At 45.0% G+C, this 20690-nt stretch overlaps 1 protein-coding gene across 1 annotated transcript in view; it reads left to right on the top strand.

Moving 5' to 3' along the window:
• Window positions 1-20690, top strand: part of CAMK2B (calcium/calmodulin dependent protein kinase II beta) — a 281298-nt gene that overhangs the window by 122555 nt on the left and 138053 nt on the right. The window lies entirely within an intron of this gene.

Below are 20690 nucleotides of genomic sequence, written 5' to 3'. Positions count from 1 at the left end.
CCATTAGATTTGACAGTTAAAAGATCATTAGTTACTTTGGAGAGAGTAATTTCAGTTGAATGATGAGATTAGAAGCCAGATGCATAGGTTTAGAAGCTAGTAAGAAGGAAGGAAGGGGAGGAACTGAGGTGGGGTTCACTGGAGAAGATGGCAGCAAACCAAAGTTATTAATAAAAGGAAGACTGATAAGGGGCAGCTAGGTGGTGAAGTGAATAGAGCACTGGCGCTGGAGTCAGGAGGACCTGAGTTCAAATCCAGCCTCAGACACTTAACACTTAACTAGCCATGTGACCTTGGGCAAGTCACTTAATCCCAGTTGCCCTGCCCCCTCCCCCCAAAAAAGGAAGACTGATAGCTGGAAGGCATGATAGGACCTAGAAAGCAGTTTTTTTTTTTTAAAGAATGGGGGAGAATTGGGCAGTTTTTAGGCAGTGCAGAAGAAACTAGTAGAGAATTAAGATGAGAGGGGTGACAGTGGGGACAATCTGCTGGAAAAGATTGGAAGGAATGAGATGAAGGATGCGGGTAAAAAGGGGTTGGCCTTGGTGTCAACTTATCAAACTTATCAACTTATCAAAGACTGAAGTGTAGGAGGAGCTGGTGGGGAACATTGTCAGAGGTATACAACATGAAGAGGAGGGGAGAAGATGAAGCTCTTGGAAAATGGAGTGAATGGCCTCATTTTTTTTCAGTGAAATATGAAATATGATCCTTAGTAGAGAGGGTGGGGGAAGGAGTAGCATGAAACACTTGAGGAGGCTTGGAGTAGCTATGGTGGTTGAATGGCAGAGAGAATCCATCAGAGAGGAGTTTGATTGCCTTGCTGAAGCGAGGGCCCCGCTGATAGCGGCTGGCTTAAATTCGTAGTGACCTTATCACAGTTTGGTAATTTCCTCCAACTCTTTTAGAAGGCACCTGAGCAAAAGGCATGATGGTTGACAGGACAAGGGAGCGAAGGATTCAAGAGTAGATGGCAGTATAGAGTTGTACAGGTTTACCAAAGGACCAGGATTGGGAAGAGAGGGGAGTGTGGTCATAGAAGGCTATGTTGTGCAACACTAGCAGATGCTATATGGTGCTTGGCACTCCACAGGGCACTTAGAAGCCATCATTCAAATAGATAGGCATTTATTAAGTGCCTGCTACATAACCGTCCTCACTCTAGGATCTCCAGGGCCAGACAAAGTACTGAGAACAGATGTTTCCATATGTGGAATATGTGGACTTTCTAATAGCCTTTTAATTCAATAAGTATTTATTCAATTTCCTCTCGTGATAAACATTGTGTTAGGTACTGGGGATACAAAAACTACCCCCCAAAAGTCCTCAAACAACAGTCCTTACCCTCAAGGGATTTGCATTCTGTTGGAGGAAACAACATGTACCCAGTAACTGTATATAAAAGAAATAGAAAGTAATTTGGGGGAAAGGCAATAGAAGATTGTGTGCATTGGGGGAAAGACTTCTTGTAGAAGGTGGTACTTGAGATGAGCTTCAGAGGAAGGTGCCAGAGGCAAGGCAAGAGAACATTCCTTCTCTTACAGACAGTCACCTAGCTGCCCTGTGACCCTCTCCACCATGTTTTAGGAATTAACTCATCCTGGAAGATCCCCACAGCCCTGGGGCTCATCCTGCTGAAGTACCCCTGGCCTTGTCACCCCTTCCTCTGATTAGACATCTCATCTCAGAACCTCCATTAAAAGAAAGTTCCCAGGCCAGCCAGCTCCTTTTATATGTTGTCTTCCCCATTAGAAGGTAAGCTCTTTGAAGGCTAGTACTGTTGCTTTTTGCTTATACTTGTATTCTTAGACTTTAGCACAGTGCTATATATATTAAAGATATATATAAAAGGCTCATTGACTGCCTAATCCCATATGCACTAGCTACAGGCAGATGCAGAACATCTAATACACAAATCAGAATTGCACAGAGGACAGCAAGCACAGGTCACAGAGCAGTGCATAGCAATCCAATAATATTCAATCCAACAAGCATTTATTAAGCACCTACTGTGTGCCAGGCACTGGGATTAGAAGAACCACTCAGTAAACATTAAGTGCCTACTGTGTGCCAGGCACTGGGACTAGAAGGACAACCAATCAATCAGTAAGCATTTATTAAGTGCCTACTGTGTGCCAAACACTGTGTTAAGCTCTGGGGACACAGAAAGAGGCAAAAGATAGTCCCTGCCCTTGAGGAGCTGACAGTCCAATGATTGTAGTGAAGGTGTTCAACAGATGAAATATTTCCTGCCTTTTGGGAGTTTACATTCTATTTGAGTACAGCTCAGTGGGAATGGCAGCCAGCTGCAGGGATTGAAAGAGGTCTGAGGGGTCCACTGAACCTCTTACGAGATAGATGCTGGATACCCGGGGATACAAAGCAGCCAAATTCCTTTGAACTCTTTGAAAGAAAAAGGCTATACTTAATTATCCAAGGGCTGAACTTGGAATCTTTGGCCCATCCAAACCAATTGCTTTTCCTGACACCTGTCCTAAAAAAAAACAAAAACAAACACCAATTTTGCTGGTCTTTTTGGCCCTCAATTCTAGGATGAGTTGTTGAGTTTCTTCTTCTAAGATGGGGTTATTTGAATATTCTATTTCCTCTTCTGTTAACTTAGGCAATTTATGTAAGTATTCATATTTAAGTATTAATTCAGTAAGTATTCAATTTGTTTCACTTAGATTGTCAGATTTATTGGCATATAACTGTTGCCCCCAATTCTAACAAGGGGAAGTCAACTCTTAGGCCTCATTAGATTATTTGGAGTTTTGTCCATGCAGGTTACCACCATTGCTTCCTCCCTGGTTTAACTCTACTTCCTTCTAGTTTCTGTTAACATAAATTTTATTGATAACTTTGTTTTTGAATCACAATCATTTCTGATTATCCACATCCCTCCCCTCTCATAACCATGATTTCCCTTGCAACACAGAAAAACCTGATAAGCAAAACTCACAGGCCTGACATCACATTTAACATTCTGCCCCCACGATCTCCCACCTTGCCACTGAAAGAATTCCTGAGTCATAGATTTAGTGGAGTCTAAATAGATTTAGTGCCTTGTCTAAAATCCCATAAGTTGTAAATGAAAGAGCTGGGATTTGAACCCAGGCCCTTTGATTCTTAATCCAAACGTTTTTCCCAATGTAAAATGCTTGTGTCAGAGTTCCTGAGGCTAGGACTCTAAGCTATTTTGGCTGCTATACAAAGCTAACATATTCTCTATCTCTGGGTACTTTGGGGCTTTGGGTGTGTAGAACTCTTTCATATCCAAACTGATTTTACTGAAGCCCAGAGCCTAACCCTATAATAACCTATCAAACTTTGCTGGAAAGAACATTGGCTTTGTAGTTCAAGTCTGGACTCCACTAATTACTAATGGTCACATCACTTCTGTTAGCTTTGGTTTTCACATCCGTAAAATGAGGGGGTTGGACTACGTTATCAGTAAATTCTCCTCCAGCCCTAAATCCTGTCATTTATAACCTCCTGATTAGCTCTTCCAGAGTGTAGAAGTGGAGGCTTTGAAATCATCTCTTCATTTCAAATGTCTGGTCTTAATCTGTGTTTGCAGTAACAATAGAGAATTGGCTATTATTAACTTTATTTATAGAAACCAAAATAGCAACTGCATTGGAGCCAAATCTGTACTGAAAAAAGATTTTAAGTTTTTCTGATGCCTTTTGTTTTTGCCCTTACAGTCATTCCTGATCCCTTACCCCCATGGAGCATGAGAAGGCAGCTTAAGCCTCCCGTTTTCTGTAGGGACCACAAATGACAGTGTCTGCAGCAGTCCACATCTGTGTTCCCTCTCCCCCCACCTCCAAGAGTTGGGAGGAATGTTTCAGATGATTCTTTCTTGTTAAAGTTATTTCTGGCCCCTGTTTTTCCATCTCCTAAGGTTTCTTTTCCTGCTTTCTCAGTTGCTTTTAATGAAGATGTTCAATAAAACTAGAATCTTCTCTCCCTACTTCTCCCCCTTGTTCCTTACTCTGGCCTCTATAGCTCCTACTTAGAAACATGGTATTCAGAGCTGGACCATGGAGATCACCTAGGCCAATGCCCTCATTTCATAAAAAGGAAATAGAGGCACAGAGAGAAGTGAATGTCAGGCTGGATTTACATAAGTAATAATCAGAGGCAGGATCTGAACCTAGGCCTTCTGATTAGACATGGAGTCAGAGGACCTATGTTTAAATTCTGGTTCTGCCATTTACCATCTATGAGAGCCTGGACAACCTCTCTGGCCCTCAGTTTTTCTGTCCATAAAATGAGAGGATTGGACTATATGGCTTTTCTTCCTGACCCTAAAGCCATAACCCTGGGATCCCATGGCTCCAGATAGCATTTTCTTGTCACCAAGATATATCATTTACCTCCTCTATGGGCTCTTTCTACAGGAAGAAGCTGCCTTCATTTTGGTCTTAGGAAAAGCTCAGTCTTTCCTGCTCTCTGATCATTGTGCGGACCAAGCAGAAGGTATCTGACTTTGTCCTAAGGTCCTTTTCATTGTGACTGCCTGGCCCCCATCCTGGACTTCCTGCCATCAGCAACAGCTGGTGTTATTAGTGTATTAATAATAATGTAATAATAAAGTTGCCAGGGCCTCCGAGATCCCCCAGAGAACATTCTGTCTACATCCAGCTGGTTGCTGAGGAAATGATGATCTAGTCACGGGGCTGCAGAGAGAACAGAGCCAAGCAGTGCCTGAGTGACCCCCAAACTATGTTCCGCTGCTTCAGACATCCAAGAGAGAGAGGAGCAGGCAGAGCGTGGACCACACATTTGTAGAAAGACTCGTAGGTCTGGAGCTGGAAGGGACCTCCCAGGTCATCTTGTCCAAGCTCCTCATTTCACAGATGAGTACAAGAGAGGTGGAGCTACTCAGGGAAGCAAGTGGCAGAGCCGGGATTTGAATACAGCTCCCCTAACTTGAGATCCAGAGCTTTTTAGATAACATATGTAGAATGCTTCATTAACCTTTTAAAGCTCTTTGTTGAGGAATTATATGGGGGTAGAGTGGAAGACTTTCCTGGGAGCCTGAAATCACATTAGGAGGTATACTGCCTGCTTTTCCTATGTGTAAGACTGGACTTATTTTCCAAGTTGGGATTGAGTACTTTTTAATAAAGGGGCATACTGGATGCAATCCAATCCAATAAGCATTTTTTTAAAAGCATCTCTTCTCTAAGTATCTGTGCAAGGCACTATGCTGGGCTATGGGGAAGGAAGGAAGGAAACAAGCATTTAGTAAGTGATTTCTGTATGCCAGGCACTGTGATAAATACCTTGCAAATATTATTTAACTTGATCTCCACAATAACCCTGGGAAATAAGTGCTTTTATTGTCCTCAATTTGCAGTTAAGGAAACTGAGGCAGAAGTTAATTGACTTGCTCAGGGTCACATAGCATCTTAGGCCAGATTTGAATTCAGATCTTCCCGCTTTCAGACCCAGCGTTCTATCTGTTCTGTAGTTACCTCTGGGGGGATACAATGATGTGTGTATTTGCATTATATGTACTATAAAGGGGGAGTGAGTGTAATGCTGATGGAGGGTAGGGACAGGTTTCCAGTACCCAACAGATAAATGTAGTCAACATATACATATTCATTCATCCAACAAGCTTTTATTAAGCGCTTGCTGTATATCCAGGTATTGGGCTGCTAAGGTTACAAAACAAAAATTAGTCTCCTCCCTCAGGGAGCTTACATTCTGTTGAGGGTAATCAACACACACGAACATACACACACTTCAAAATATATACAAAATAATGAAGGGGAAGGAACCAGCAGCTGTTGGGAGGTGGGGGTGGGTATCAGGAAGGGCCTTATGTAAGAAGTGATACTTGGAAGAACTAAGGTCTTCTAAGAGGCAAAGACAAGGGGGAAGGTGAATATGGAGGCAAGAGATGGGACTGTTATATTTAGAGAATAACAAATAGGCCAGTTTGTCCAGAAGGTAGTGTTTGTGATTGAGAATACTGGGTATGAAGCCTGGAAAGGTTGACTGAAACCAGCTTTTGAAGGCCTGGGCAGAGGGGATTTTATGGAGTCTTTTGAGCAGGGAATGACATGGTCAGAGCTGGGCTTAAGATTTGCCAAGTACTTTTCCTACCTTATCTCCTTTTCAGTCCTCAGTCATATTGTGAGGTATGTGCCACAGGGGTCATTATCTCCACTTTTTATAGACTGGTTCAGAATCTTCAAGTGACTGACCCATGGCCACATAGCTAGTGAATGTCAAAGACAGTATTCCAACACAGGTCTCAGTCATTCTTGAGAATATTATTTTTGATCTGAAAATTTTGCGTAAGGTGTTTAATGGAATCCTAATGCCCTTAGATTGGTGATTAAGAATTTTACACTAAGATCACTGGTTCCTTAGGAGAGGGGTCCTTATCTTTCTGGGGAGATTATAGACTATCTAGTCCCAGCCCCTCATTTGACATAGGAGGCAACTGATACTCATGGAGCTTCAGTAACTTGACCAAAGTCATTAAATAAAGGATAGAAGTGGGATCTGAGCCTATTTCCTTTGACTCAAGATCATGTGCCATTTCTAGTGTCCTCTTTACCCCGTGTGGGGAGAGAAATGCTGTGGGTAGAAACTATGAGCAGATCCCTCTTTCCCTGGGGTCCCAGTAGGTGTCCATCCCAGAGAAGTGGAGCCCATAAGTGGACATCTTGGCTTCAGAGCAAAGAACACTGTATCTGGAGTCCCATCCAGTCTGGATTCTGCCACTTCCTATGGTGGGACTGTGGGGTAAGTAATTTCATTTCTCTGGGCCTCAGTTTCCCCAAATAATAAGTGGAAAGATTAGGCTATGTGATGTTTCAGGTCCCTCTGGCCTTAAAATACCAAAGATCAAACTTTGATCTTCTGACATTATATAGTGCATTTCAATGATAAAGCACTGCTCTGTTCACTATCTTGCATCATTGAACCTCAAGAAAACCCTTTGTAGACAGCAGTAAAGTTATTCAATCCCATTTTGCAAATAAGGAAACGGAGGCTCAGAGAGTGAAGTGACCTGTCCAAGGCCACACTGCTAGTAAGTATGGAGCCAGCCCTCACCTGAAGTTTCCCTCCTTCTAGTTGTAGGGCTCTCTCTAGGCCAGGATGCTAATCTCTCCTGCAGTGACTGGGGCCTGGTCAGGCAGTTGGCTGTGCAGCCCCTGCTTTAGACAGAAGAGAGAGGGCATAGAGATGAGCCTGAAGGTGATCGGAGCACCCTTAGTACCTTGGACCTGGGGCGGGGGGAGAGTGGGACAGAGATAGCAGAGAGAGAGAGAGAGAGAGAGAGAGAGAGAGAGAGAGAGAGAGAGAGAGAGAGAGAGAGAGAGAGAGAGAGAGAGAGAGAGAGACAGAGAGAGAGAGAGACAGAGACAGAGACAGAGACAGAGACAGAGACAGAGACAGAGATAGATCTTTAGGGGGCCTGTGGTGATCTCTCTTGGACATGAATCACTCATTGTGAAGTCAAGGATCAAGGAAGGAGGCCCTGCTATCCTGATTCAAGACCTGTAGTGGACAGTGCTCCAGACCCCCACAAGTTTCTCACACTCTCTGCTCTAACCTCCCCTTTTGACATTTTTCTCTGGTCTCCTCATCTCTCTAGCCATCTCCCTTCTTTTTTTGCTGTCCTGGGTTTCTCCCCATGGCCTCCCCTGGCTCTCTGGAATCCTTCCCCATGTTCTCAGCCCCCAGGATGGGGGAGGGGAAAGGTTGAGAGGGGGGCTCCTTCTGTCAGTTGACAGCTTGATTCTGACAGTTGGTGTGGCAGTTGGGGAGGGGCCAGTCTCCAGCTCACTGCCCCCGCAGCCAGGCCCTCCTTCCTTTGCCTCTTTTCTCTCCCCCTTTTTCTCCCCTTTCCCTTTCTCTCTCTCTGTAGCAATCGTCTGCTTTTCTGCCTGTGATTCATACATTGCCTGTCCTCTGCTTCTCCTAGATTGGATGAGCAGGTGTCGAGGAAAGGGAAGTGAGGGGGAGGGTGGGAAGGAGCCTGATGCCAGCAGATGGGTCTTAACTCTTTCAGGCTCAGCCTGCAGCCCTGGGGAGAGATTCTTCCCTGCTCAGGAAGATTCAGGGGACATGATATGCCCAAAATGGCCATCAGCCTTGGTCTTCACCCCTCACTGAAGAACTGTATAGTTGGCTTTTTCTGTGTCTCTGTCCAATGATGAGAATGAGTTTTCATTCCTTGTTGGGAATTAGGAAGGAAATTTAGTATAACCTCTAGAGATGTTTTCCTCTTAGAACTCTCAGCTTTGGAGAGAAATGGGAATGGGAAGGCAAATAAGGCAAGAGAGCAGCTTCCAGGGAAGATCCTAGAGTAATTAAAGATAGACCCCCATGTCCTGCAGCAACCTTAGCTGTTTCAAGCTAAGGTCCCAGTTGAAGAGGGGAGGTATTCAGAATTACTGTTCACTAGCCCCCACTGAGTTGGGAAAGAGGACTAGATTATTTTAAAAAGATTTTTCAACACAGAGTTAAAATAAAAAAAAAAGCCCTTCCATTACCTGGGAAATTAAATTCAGGAGAATTTCCCATTTTCCAGGCATTTGAACACTTGGAAGAGAAGTGGGGGAACACTGTTCTGGAGAACCAAGAGACTTGAATTCTGGATCAGCCGTGTGACTTTGGATAAGACATTTCACTTCTCTGAGTTCTAACTAATTCATTTGTAAAAATGAGGGATTTGGACTAGATGATCCCCAAGATCACTTCCCCTTTTCATTTCTCAGTGGTTGATGGGCTTACCTGTTGTTATCTTAGACCCTTTCTATCTGGATCTCCCTTGGGTTGGCTTTGTATACGCCCCCTTGCTGTGTTCCACCTTTCTGGGAAGCACTGTCCTCTGGCTTTCTGCCCTCACTACTTTGAATCTTCCTCAGCACTCAGGGCCAGAGATGTACCTAAAGTAATATTTCCCAAGATCTCAAGCTTTGGAACAGGGTGTAATGTTGGTGGGAGTGGGAGGACTTCTGCTTTGGGAAACAGGGAGCTGGAGTTGGACAAGGAAGTCAAGTGGGTCCAGGGAGAAGGGTGCCAGGGCCAACTTGTGCAAGGAATACATCCAAGATGCTGCTCTTCTGTATTACACAGCCAAGGCAACATGGGCCAGGTGCCTAGCAACAGCCCCCAACCTCGAGCATGTTCAAGCTACAGATCACTCTTTTGGGAGATTTTCTATGAACCTTGAAACTATTGTGTTCATTTTATCATATTTCATCTGAATACAACTGTTGTGGACATGCACATGGGCATGGGGGTAGGGCCCCCTCCAAGTGGAATTTGCCCCAGTAAAGCGGGAAGTACCTTGGATACCATGCACATGATAATAGTTGTATTACTTTGTATCTTTGAGAAAATTTGTGATGGGTTTTTTCAAAATCACTTTGTGGTATTTAATCACAATTGTTGTCATTTTTTCAGTTGTGTTTGACTCTGTGACCTCATTTAGAGTTTTCTTGGCAGAGGTGCTGGAGTGGTTTGCCATTGCCTTTTCTAGCTCATTTTACAGATGAGGAAACTGAGGCAAACGGGGTTAAGTGACTTGCCTAGGGTCACACAGCTAGTGAGTATCAGAGGCCAGATTTAAACTCGGGAAGATGAGTCTTTCTGACCTCAGACTCAGCACTCTATTCACTGCACCACTAGGCTACCCTTAATCACGATTGCATATAAATAAAATTGAAAAAAAATAAAATTTATCTGTATCTCTTAATACATCTGTCATCTATCATCTATCTATCTATCTATCTATCTATCTATCTATCTATCTATCTATCTATCTATCTATCTATCATCTATCTATCTTTCTATGAATTATTCACTTGCTCCCCTTCCCACTCCACTGCTAGAGTTCTCAACCCACAAAGACTGGGAATTAGTGCTCCATAGAATTTCCTCTCTTCTTCCCCATTCAGAGTATCTTTCTTCAGAGTTAGAGAACAGCAGTGTTGGAGTAGAGATCATGGTACTATTACTTAGCCCAATCACAAATTGTGATGATTTTCTTGCCTGTAACCTTGGAGGCTTAGACTAGATGATCTTAAGGGTCCTTTCTGGCTCTAACATTCTCTGGTTCTCTCTCTCTCCCTGCCCCCCTTGCATGATAAAAACTTGTGCCTTCTTTGTGGGTGCCACTCCCACCTTTTGCCCCACATCCCTCTCCTCAGTTGACTGTAGCTGAGGAAAGCTGAAAGGTGAACTTGGTGACTTAGACGTAGGGGTGATGTGACTGAAGAATGGAAGACATCAGGATTGTTGGGATGGGAACAAGGGCCTTGTTTACTCTAGGCCTCTTCCCAAGCTCCTTCAGTTTGCTCAGGCAGGCTAGGAATGATGATAATAAGAAGAAATAATAATATCCTGCATATATATATATATAATTAATATTAATTATTTTAGTCTCCAAGCCACTTTCATATATATTCTCTCGTTTGTTCCTCACAGTTATTCCTGTGAGGTCATTAGAGCATGTGTTTTTATCCCAATTTATGGATTTAAAAAATGAGGCCAGTTGAAGTGATGTGACTTAGGCAGAGTAGTACTATGAATTAGAAAGAAAGCTTCTTAAAACTCATGTCTTCTGTTTCTGGTCTGGGTCACTGTCCATTCCTGCCATAACTTTCTGCTGATGAGTAAACCAACAAATATTTCTTGAATACCTGCTGTGTGTCCTAGGCTATGGTGGGACCCCCCCCCCCCCCGGCCACCCTGCACCAGGAAAGACAAAGAACTCTTAAGACACAGCCCCTTCCCTTAAAGAGATTACTCTACATTTTTAAAAAAATTTCTTTTTTAGTTATTAAGGATTCATTTTTTTCTTCCTTACCTCCCCACTCTCACATCCACCAGATAATAAAAAAATACAGAACCTCATATCATCTAAGCACAGTCAAACAAAATGAATTTCCCTCATTGGCCAGATCCCAAAATGCACTGGTTCTGCATCCTAGTCTACTGTCTCTGTGTGGCGGTGGGGCTGTCTTCTTTGTCAATGCCTTGGAATCATGGTTGATCATGTAGCTTATCAGAGTTCTCAAGTCTTTCAGAATTGCTTTTTTTTTTTTTTTTACAATATTGATGTTAACTGAACAATGTGTAATAAAGAGAGGCTGTTCAAAGGGCTGGACTTTGTTGGGGTCCCTAAGGCCAGGGTCAAGCCCTGGCTTTGCAGGTTCAAGGTCTTGGTTTTTACTTATTCCCTCCCAGGAGGATCAGGCTTTAGGTCATTGGGGTGCAGTAACTAGGCCCATAAGAGACTGACTGCTAAGCCAGAGCACCAATTCATTAATTTACAATGAGAAATAGAACTGCCAGGCGGAGAGGCCTACTCCTGTCAGCTGTTCAATGCAGTGTCTTCCCAGCAGGACAGTCTACTTGGGAAAGAGATTAATATGGGAAAGTTGTTTGGCAGGCACAGTCAAGTGTTCTTCATGGAGGCTGCTCTCAAGTCAGACAGAACAAATGTATAACTACCGATTGTGGTGCCCAGGATAAGTGTGTGAAATGGGGCCTAGGGCAAATAGCAGGAAATGTGACTTCACATTCTCTGGGGGTGGGAGGGAGATCTCAAAACACCAATTGCAGAGAGACAGAGACCCAAGACCTTGAGATTCAAGCCCCTGTTGTAGAAGAGAGCCCAAGATACCATGGGGCCACTTTGGGAGAGGAGCAGATCTAGGTTTGGGCATTTACCTATAGTAAATGTTCTCATTCTCTAAATTTTGATGCCTTAAAACAAAGTCCCCATCACCCTGCCCTAGTTATATCTCTGGTAGGGATCATAGCTGCTGAGTGCACTGGAACTGAAGTTGACCCATCAGTGCACCCTTTCCCTTAAAGAACACTCTTCTTCTCACCAGCTTTCTATTTTTAGTATTCCTTCTCAGCTCCCTAAATCATAATTAGGCTTCTTGTACATGTTACAGTTTCCAAGATTACAGCTTGTCTCATGTTAATTACATTTTACATGGATGTTGCCACTTTTCAGGGTAATGGGAGAGGTCCTTGGGTAAAGAGTTATAAATACCCTTTGGTCTTATCCAGAAGCATGGGCAGACCATCTCCTGGGGAGGGAGGGGTCACTTTTGCAGTGTCTCATCTCATCTCTTCTGTGGTGGTCCTTATTGGCTTCAGTGTCAGCCTTTGTTCTAGAGTCTGTGGTCCTCCCTAGACCCCTGCCCTTTGCCCAGAAGTCTACCTGGGGACATGAAATAGACACATAAGGCAGAAAGCACACAGGTGTTAAGCTATGTGGTACTGACTTGGGGCTGAACATAGGGAAGATTAGTGGGGCTAAGGTGATTGGGCAAGTCTTTTCTGAAGAAGGTGGGATTTGATCTGGGCAGTAAAGGAGTAGGATTTGGACTAGTAGAGGGTGGGTGTGGGTGGAAAGAGTCTGCTGGGGCCAGGTGAAAGACAGAAATCCTGTTGTCCCATTTTCTCCCTTGAGCTGCAGCTGTATTTGCACATTTTCTCCTGATTGTACCACTGGCACACCTCCAGCTCCATAAATTCAAAACTAACCTCATCCTCCCCTTGCCTGCACTGGTCCATCCTCTCAACTTCCCTGTAGAATTTGATGGCACCAGCTTCTGTCCACTCAGTCCTCAGAACTGGAAAACTTGGGATCTCTTATGAATTGCTCCTTTCTGCCTTCAGTGATTGCTTTAGGTTCACCCACCTCCAGAGCTGCTGCTGCCTTCATTCACCTCCCAGGGGAAGGTAGGGGGGGGTGGAGTCTTGTTGATGTCATCCTTAGGGCCTGGGTGAAGGTGATGAGCTGATTGTCAGAACCTCTCCTCAGGACAATATTATCCCTTTATCTCCCGAGATCTGGAGACAAGCCCTAAGTATGCAGGGGATAGAGAGTTTTCTTCACTTGGAAATCCTTTTAGTACAGACCCAACAGTACTTGCTGAGTTGAGATGTGGGAGATAGGGGGACTGGCCAGGGACCAATGAAGCACAGGGTAGATGCTCATGAAGGAGCAGAACTCTAAAGTCGATGGGCCCCCTGGACTTACTACTTAAACAATGGGGGAAGGGTCCTATTATTTGATCTGCTAGCTTCTTTGAAGTTCTGTCAATCCCTCCCTTCCTTGTATAAACAAAAAACTTTGTAACCCCTTACAGAGACCACCCCCACCCTACAGCCAGGGGTTTCCATGGTTATCTGTTCACTTCTTCTAAGGCCCTCTCTAGCTGCAAGTAATGTATCTTGTAAGTCGACCTGTGCCACCTCCACCTCCCCCAGGTAACTGTCTACTGTTGGCTGTGAAGTGGGGGTGGTATTGGGGGTGAGTGAAGAAAAGAACTGAGGTTCAAAAATCATGTTTTGTGTACAAGAAGGGGATATTCAGTGACACTTTTTCCAGTGCAAGAGACATTCTGTGGTTACAGCATACAGCTCAGTATTTACACCCTTTGTTGAGTACAGATCAGTGGAAAAGTTGGAGAAGCTATCTGAGTAAGAGCAAAAGCAGATGTGGGCACAGGCAGGGTAATCCTTACCAGTTAGAGGCCCAGAGGAGGTGGGCTGTGGAGAGGAGAAGGCAAGTGTCTGAATGGTACGTACTAGAGGCCTCCTCTATTACTAAGCAGGTGCTGCGTCATCAACCCAGATGAAGACTTGTGCCAGCAACGAAGGAAAATTCTTTTTTATCTATTTGTAGTTTGGCTAATTTTTTTTTCTCAGCTACTTCTAAGAGAGGGAGGGCATCTATGGGCAAAACAGACTGGGTAGGGATCTGCTGGGATTGCTCTCTGGGGTTTCTTCTCTTTTTGTCTTAAGGTGAATGAGGAGGGGTGGGCTTGAGTTGTTATAGCAGGACCCTGCAGGGGGCAGAAGGGCCTAGCAGTCCTCCTGGTGGTAGGAGGTGTAACAGTACAGGTCCAGCTCCTAGCATCCTGTTCGTCCTCTCTGACTGGCCACTGAAGTGGGGGCCCTGTGCAGTGGAGAGATGACCCTTAACCTGGAAGATGATGATCAAGGTGGGCCCTAGACTGTGATATGTAGTGGGAGGGGGACCCAATCTAATGGGAGGTGAGATGGGAGGCCACACTTCCCTCGTGCAGTGATCGAGCTGTCTTAGTCTCTTTAGGGGCAGGGCTACAGGGAAAATGGGGAGCTGTTGCTGGGGATGAAGTGAACCATTTTTATGAGGGTGTCTTCTGACGGTGGTATAGGAAGGCAGCGACAAGGTTGGGAGTGGTTGTACCAGCCCAGGTGGTTTCCTTACCAGATCCTTTGCTTGGGCACCTACTTCACAGGACCAGGCATATTGACTGATATATTGCTGGAGATGGATCTGGTAGGAGTGGCATTCGTGGGTAACCCTGGATATCCTTTCCTGCCCCTCACCAAGCTGTTCTGACAACCTCAGTACTGCCCATTAAGGGCCAATACCCTCCTTTTCTCCAAATGATAGAAGAAAGGATCCATACGATGTTGCTTCCTATGAACTGGGGAGTGAAGGATCTTTCTGTTTGGATGATTGATGGGCAACTAAGCCTTAGAGTAGAGGTCCTGTGGCTGTTGTGGTTGCTTGATGACCAGGAATTTGGCATAACATTCTCTAGATGTGGTTGTGCTCACGTGGACCCCTGATGGTTCACCAGTTGGGGGAAGGGAAGCTTAGATGTATACCATGGAGAAATTAAACCAGTTGGTGGCAAACCCTCCCTTACTTGGTTGAGTTTGGAGGCTAATTAGAGATACCCCAGGTCTTTGTGGTCTGACTGGATTGCCGCAGAGTGCTGGGCCCCTACAAGCAATGATGCCTTCATGGCCAGAAACTTTTTTTCCCAAATTGTTTGGTTTTTTCGTGGCCATAGATAGCTTTTGTCAAAATGCACAGGCATGTATACACATACACTTGTACCGTGTGCACACATACACCAAAGGGACATGCGTGCACACACACATTGCATCCACCATACATACACCTAAGCATAAGGTGTCTTTGTGAGGTGGGAGGAGGTCGTGGTGCTGGGACCAGCCTGGGAGAGGGAATTTCCCACTGCACCTTATTTCTAAGCCCAAGAATGGTCATGCATCTTGGAATCTTAGTATTGGGGTTATATAGAGGTTCTTTTCAGTCTCTTAAAAGCTTTTCTCAACAAGAGAGGTCCAAATAGAAGTCCACGATTGGTGGGGGAGATCTGTGAGGAAAACATTCAAGATGGAGCAGTGGTAGCCCATGAATTCCAGAATCTCTCTGGTCCTGTGTACTCCTTTCCACAGCACGCCTTCCAGTCTTACACATAGGGAGTTGGGGTACAGGCATTGAAAAACACATTTTTATTACCCCAGTGACAAGCTGGTTGGGGGGACCAGAAGGAGATCTGAATGTTATAGAGTTACATGGCTTCCCCCTGATCCAGTGGGTCCTGAAAAGAGGAGACACAACATCTCCCCAAAGCTTGGAAGTGTTGTATGATCCAGCTAGCTCAGCACCATAGTCAAAGTTAGCAGACAGTACTACTGCCCAAGGCAGCTAGTCCATCCAGCTGCTGCATGAAGCAGGGGCAGAAGTTAGCAGCCCCATTCCAGAATCGCAGAGTCTAAGAGCTGGAAGGGACCTCACAGACTATCTTGTCCAACCTGTACCTGTCTGAGAAACCCCTTTCCAGCATCCCCGGCAGGTGGTTCCCCAGCTTCTTCTTGAAAACCTTTAGTGAGGGGGAAAGCCCCCACCTACCACGGCAGCCCATTCCACTTTCGGATGGCTCTCACCATAAGAATGCTTTTCCTTACATCAAGCTGAAACCTGCCTCCCCTGCACCTTCCATCCACTGCTCCTAGTTCTGTCCTCTGGGAATGAGCGGAATAATAAGTCTAATCTGTTTTCTACATGATCCCCTTTCAGGTACTCTGAAAGCAGCTCTCATGTCTCCCCTCTGAGTCTTTTCATCTCTAAGCTGAACACTCCCACTTCCTTCGATTGATCCTTGTATGGCATGTTCTCTAGTCCTCTCACCGTCTTGGTTGCCCTCCCCTGGACACACTCCAGCTTGTCTGTGTCTTCTAACAGGTAGTGCCCAGAACTAAACTATGTACAGTGAGAGAGACCTTAACCTTGCCAGTTCCCAATCAATTTCCTCTCTAAGCTGACCCCTGTTGAGCTCCTTGCATCAGGGAGCAGCTAGCAGAGGAGGGAGGGAGGGAGGAAGGGAGACAAACATCTTTTTCTGGGGTTTTTTTCCCCACAGAAGTTCCTGGAGTGCTTCCTTCTTGAGTCTGGTCAGGGAACAAGTTTGTTTCAAGGGAATGGGAGTTCTCCAGACCAAATGAATTGCCACACCCCGCCACCCCAGGGCAGGGTTATCACTGGAAACCCCCTGATACCAGTGGTATTGGGGTGGCAGCACTGCGGTCTCTGGTTCTGGCAGGGTTTCTTGGCAGGTGGTTCCTTGCCTCCTTTTCCAACAAGTTGGCTGGCAGGACGCAGAGCAAAAGTATTTATCTGCCTTTTGGGTCCTTAGAAGGGCCCAGGTGATTCTGAACCTGTTGCTGGATCCTCAGGATACTTGGAATGTGGGGCAGGGGATCTTGTGACTTCAGAGGTGAGAGGTCCTCCTCATCCCCCCCCCCCCCAACCCACCAGGCCCACAAAGCCTTAGTTTCTTGGGTCACTGGTCCTAACTGTGAAGGCCACCCATTGATAGCCTTCACTGTAATAATAGTGACTACTCCCTTCCCACACAACCCTTGGCTCCATGTTATGGCTGAATTTATGAGTGCTCAGGTCCAGAGTGCCTGTCCTCCTGTTTGTTTTAGGCCACAAAGAAGTGGAGGGGCGAGGTTGGTTCCCCCATCTAGACCCATGCTGTTTGTCTGTCCTCCTGGGCCCTTGGTTGTCCACATCACTTGAGTGGTTCAAAAGGCAAACAATACTACAAACCTGTCCTCAATGCATCCTGCTGTTTGGGTTGGTCCTCACCTACAGATGGGGCAGGTTCTTCAGGGGTAAGGCAGGAAGGCTTGCTTAAAGGAAGAAGTGGGCATGGCCCTTGAGAGGTTTGTTCCGTGCTTAAAGCACCCTCTCTCCATGGCTCTGCCTCTTGAAATCTCTCTCTTCTTCCATGGCCTAACTTGGTCACCACATCCTCCATGAAGCCTTTATTTTCTGTCCACTACCACCCCGAGATGAAACTTTTATGATGTCTCAAATTTTTCCCAGGCATTTTGTCTGTATCTCTGCTTTGCTTGTATCACACTCTTAAAAGATCTATACTAAAAAACACAGTGAAATTCTGCACCAAACAGTAATAATCTAAGCTTCTCCAGACTGGGGGTTGGGTGGGTGGGGGGAATGGTGGTGTTTAAGGCTGGACTCTGAGCCGAGATAAGATTACAAGCAGCTGAATATGGAAGTGGTCACCATAGCTGGACAATTCAGGTAACATAAAGAAGAGAAACTTGGTTTTTAGTTCCCAAGTTTGGTCTTTCTCTTTGTGTATAAGCAAGGACGATTTTTTTGTTGATTGATTCTAAGGCCATAGCCCAGCCTTCCCAGATCCTCTGTGCCCATTCAACATCCTTGGGGTGTTTGGTTATCTTCCAGGCAGGTGTCTTCAAACAGATGAGTTCTGAAAGCTTCTGAGGACTCTTTGTCAGGTCATCAGGGTTAGGGGATTGCCAGGGATATTCCATTCTGCAAGTGTATCTGAGATAGGCTTCTTTTACTAGTAGAGAGAAGAGGGTGGTGGAGGGGAAGGAGGACAGCTTCCTGATCAGCAAGATGGTGGCTTTTCTGTATTATCTCGATCTTCATAAGAACACTTGATCCACTCTGGTGGTAGGGGAAGGGTAAGATATTATCTATAGGGCCTCTGCTATGATTCCTGGGCAGGTTGGGAGAGGGTCCTCCTGGTGGAAAATTCCTGGTCCCACTAGGGACCTGGTGAATTTGAAGGCCTCTGAGGGAGAAGGAAGGAAAAGTAAAGGGGGAAGATGAGTAGCCCTCATGTAGCTTTTCACTGATCTTTGCCCTGTTCCCCCTTCATTGGGTGGTCAGACATTGTACTCTCTTGGCCCATTTTGACCTGAATACTAGCATTCACTCCCTAGTCAACTATGATCTGTTTAAGGCAGAGACTATTTCCTTTTGTACCTCTAGTTCTTTGCATGTAGTAGGCACTCAATGTTGGTTGTTGGGAAGTCTGATCTTCTCAGATCTGATTCCCAGACAGCTGCCTTAGGCTTATCAGCTTCCAGTAAACCTTTTCTTTGTCGAGCTCCTTGCAGCAGGGAGCACAGGTATTGTGTCCACTGATATCCCAGCTCAGATACTGCCAGCTCAGAACACCTCACTGTAGCCCAGGCTCTTGAGTTAGCTGATTGAGGTGGGAGGAAGAGGGTTTGAGAAAGCAGCCTGCTCTCTTATGTTAGAGGAACAAGGAAGCCATGTTATTTTCACTGTCCCAATGCTTTGAACTCAGATAAAAGCGTTTTGCTCTTTGGGAAATGGGGCAAAGGAAGGGAAACATTACATGGATGTGTAAAAAAAGAGCCTAACAAGGCCGAGTGTGGCAAAATGTACACAGGTACTTGAACATTAGGCCAGGGGCAAAGGGTATGGAAAAAATCCCAGAATTGGACAAGGCATCTGATCTAAACCTGTACCCTCAGAAGAATGTTTTCTACATCATAGCCAAAAAGAGACTATGTGAGTGAGAGCCCTTGTAGTAGGCCTCTACTGAGAAAGAAGCCACCACTTTCCAAAGTAGCACAATCTGTCTTGTTCTAGTGAAGCTGATTTTTTGAGCCCAAGGGTAAGACTTTATACTTATCCCTGTTAAATTCCATTTTATGTATTATACTTGACCAGACAGTCTGGCCTCCTAAGCGGTATTTTGCATCTTGCCTTTGTCATCCAACATGGTAGCTCTCCCTCTTAGCTTTGTGTCATTTGCAAATTTGATAAATATGCTCTCTTCACTATTATCTGGGTTATTGATAAAAATGTCAAAACATCAAAGATTCCTGGGGCATTCAGCTAGAGACTTTTGAAACCAACAATAAACTCTTGATGATAATTCTTTGGATCTGGCCATTCTTCCCATGTGGAATCACCCCAGCCATGCTGCCATCTAGCTAGCTCACATCTCTCCATCTTGTCCACAAGGATAGCCTAAGAGACTTTGTCATATGCTTTAATGAAACCTCGGGAAACTCTACTCACTATATTCTCCTTATCTATGAGTCTGATAATTAGCCTGCCAACAAAGGAGACGGGGTTAGTTAGTCTGTTCTTGAGAAAGCCATGCTGACTCTTCGTGATGATTGCTTTCTTTTCAGGATGTTTACTAGCCTTCTCTTTAATAGCCTACTCCAGCATTGGGAGGCTCTATTGGAGCTTCACACGGTTTACCTATGAAACTTCATTCACTCCATTCACTCAGAAGCTTATTAAGCACTAAGTACCTATTCTGTGCAAAGCACTGTGCTGGGTGTGGTGGAGAGAGCTGTAAGAAATGGCCCATGGCTTCTAATAGTTTAAAATCTAGGATCTTAGATTTAGAACTGGAATCTCAGAGGTTATCTAGTCCAACCCCCTCATTTTACAGGTGAGGAAACTGAGGCCTAGAGTGGTCAAATGACAGGTAGTAAATAGCAGAGCCAGGAGTCAAAATTATCCACTCTTAACTACAAGTCCAGTGCACTGCCCATTATACATAGGCTCCCCACTAGGGAGATTGACATGTTCATGTACAGCAGATGGTGGCATGTGATATATAGCAGCTTACTGCCTTTAGCCAATCTTGCTGTTCTCCTTTTCCACCTAGATAGTTGTCTTTTCTAGCACTGATCTTGGATCTTCCTTTGGAAGAGCCCTGGACAGAACCAGCTATCTTGGAGATGTCTCTCTCCTTCCCTAACTCCCACTCATGAGACACAGTGGAGGAGCTCTCACAGGGATCCTATACTTCTGTTTTAGGAGGTGGCAATCTCTGTTCACAGGGGTTGTCTCTCTTCTGCAGCAAGGGCACTCAGGGCTGTCAGGTCTGGGGAATGATTACAAGTAGAACCAACCAGGGGAAGGCTTTGTTTCTTATATTGCCCCATCTCTTTCTCCTCTTGCTTTAGTTCAGTAAATTAGGCCATCTTTATCTCCCCTGTGTCAGAGTGTCCACCTTCACCTTTGCCATACCTTCATTCAGGAATTAACCTTAACATTACCTCCTTCCTTTTGTTTAAAAAGCCTCCTTGCATTCTAGCACATCCAGAAAGCTAGCCAGGAGTACAGTTCTAGTGAGTCAGTGTGCGTGGGGTTGGCAGCCCAAACAAGCAGGGGTGTTCTGTGGTCGGCTCACTCTGGAGAGAGACTCAGAGAATCCTTAGGTCTCAAACTTCTGTGCGGTCACTTAAGGTCAGCAAAGAGCAAGAAGCAATTGTGGAGAATTGGAATTGCAATTCAAATGTTAATCATTGGAAAAGTGCAAGCTCATTTTTATCCTCATCTCTTAGTAAAGATGAGTTTTTTTGGTAAATGATCTTTTTTTTGTATCAATAGATGTCCTATCTTATGTTTTTTTTTTCTTTTTGGAGAAGTGAGAAGGGGTGGGAGAAATAACTATTTTCTTTTTATAAAGTGTTATTTCCCATTTATCTTAAGAGGTGTGTGTGTGTGTGTGTGTGTGTGTGTGTGTGTGTGTGTGTGTGTG

The sequence above is a fragment of the Petaurus breviceps genome, unplaced genomic scaffold (genome assembly GCF_028583685.1).
Source record: "Petaurus breviceps papuanus isolate PSGF00001 unplaced genomic scaffold, PetGlider_PUasm1.0 90845, whole genome shotgun sequence".
In the NCBI taxonomy this organism is placed as follows: domain Eukaryota; kingdom Metazoa; phylum Chordata; class Mammalia; order Diprotodontia; family Petauridae; genus Petaurus; species Petaurus breviceps.
Note: the sequence above shows the minus strand (reverse complement) of the source record. Positions and strands in the feature narration are given on the sequence as shown.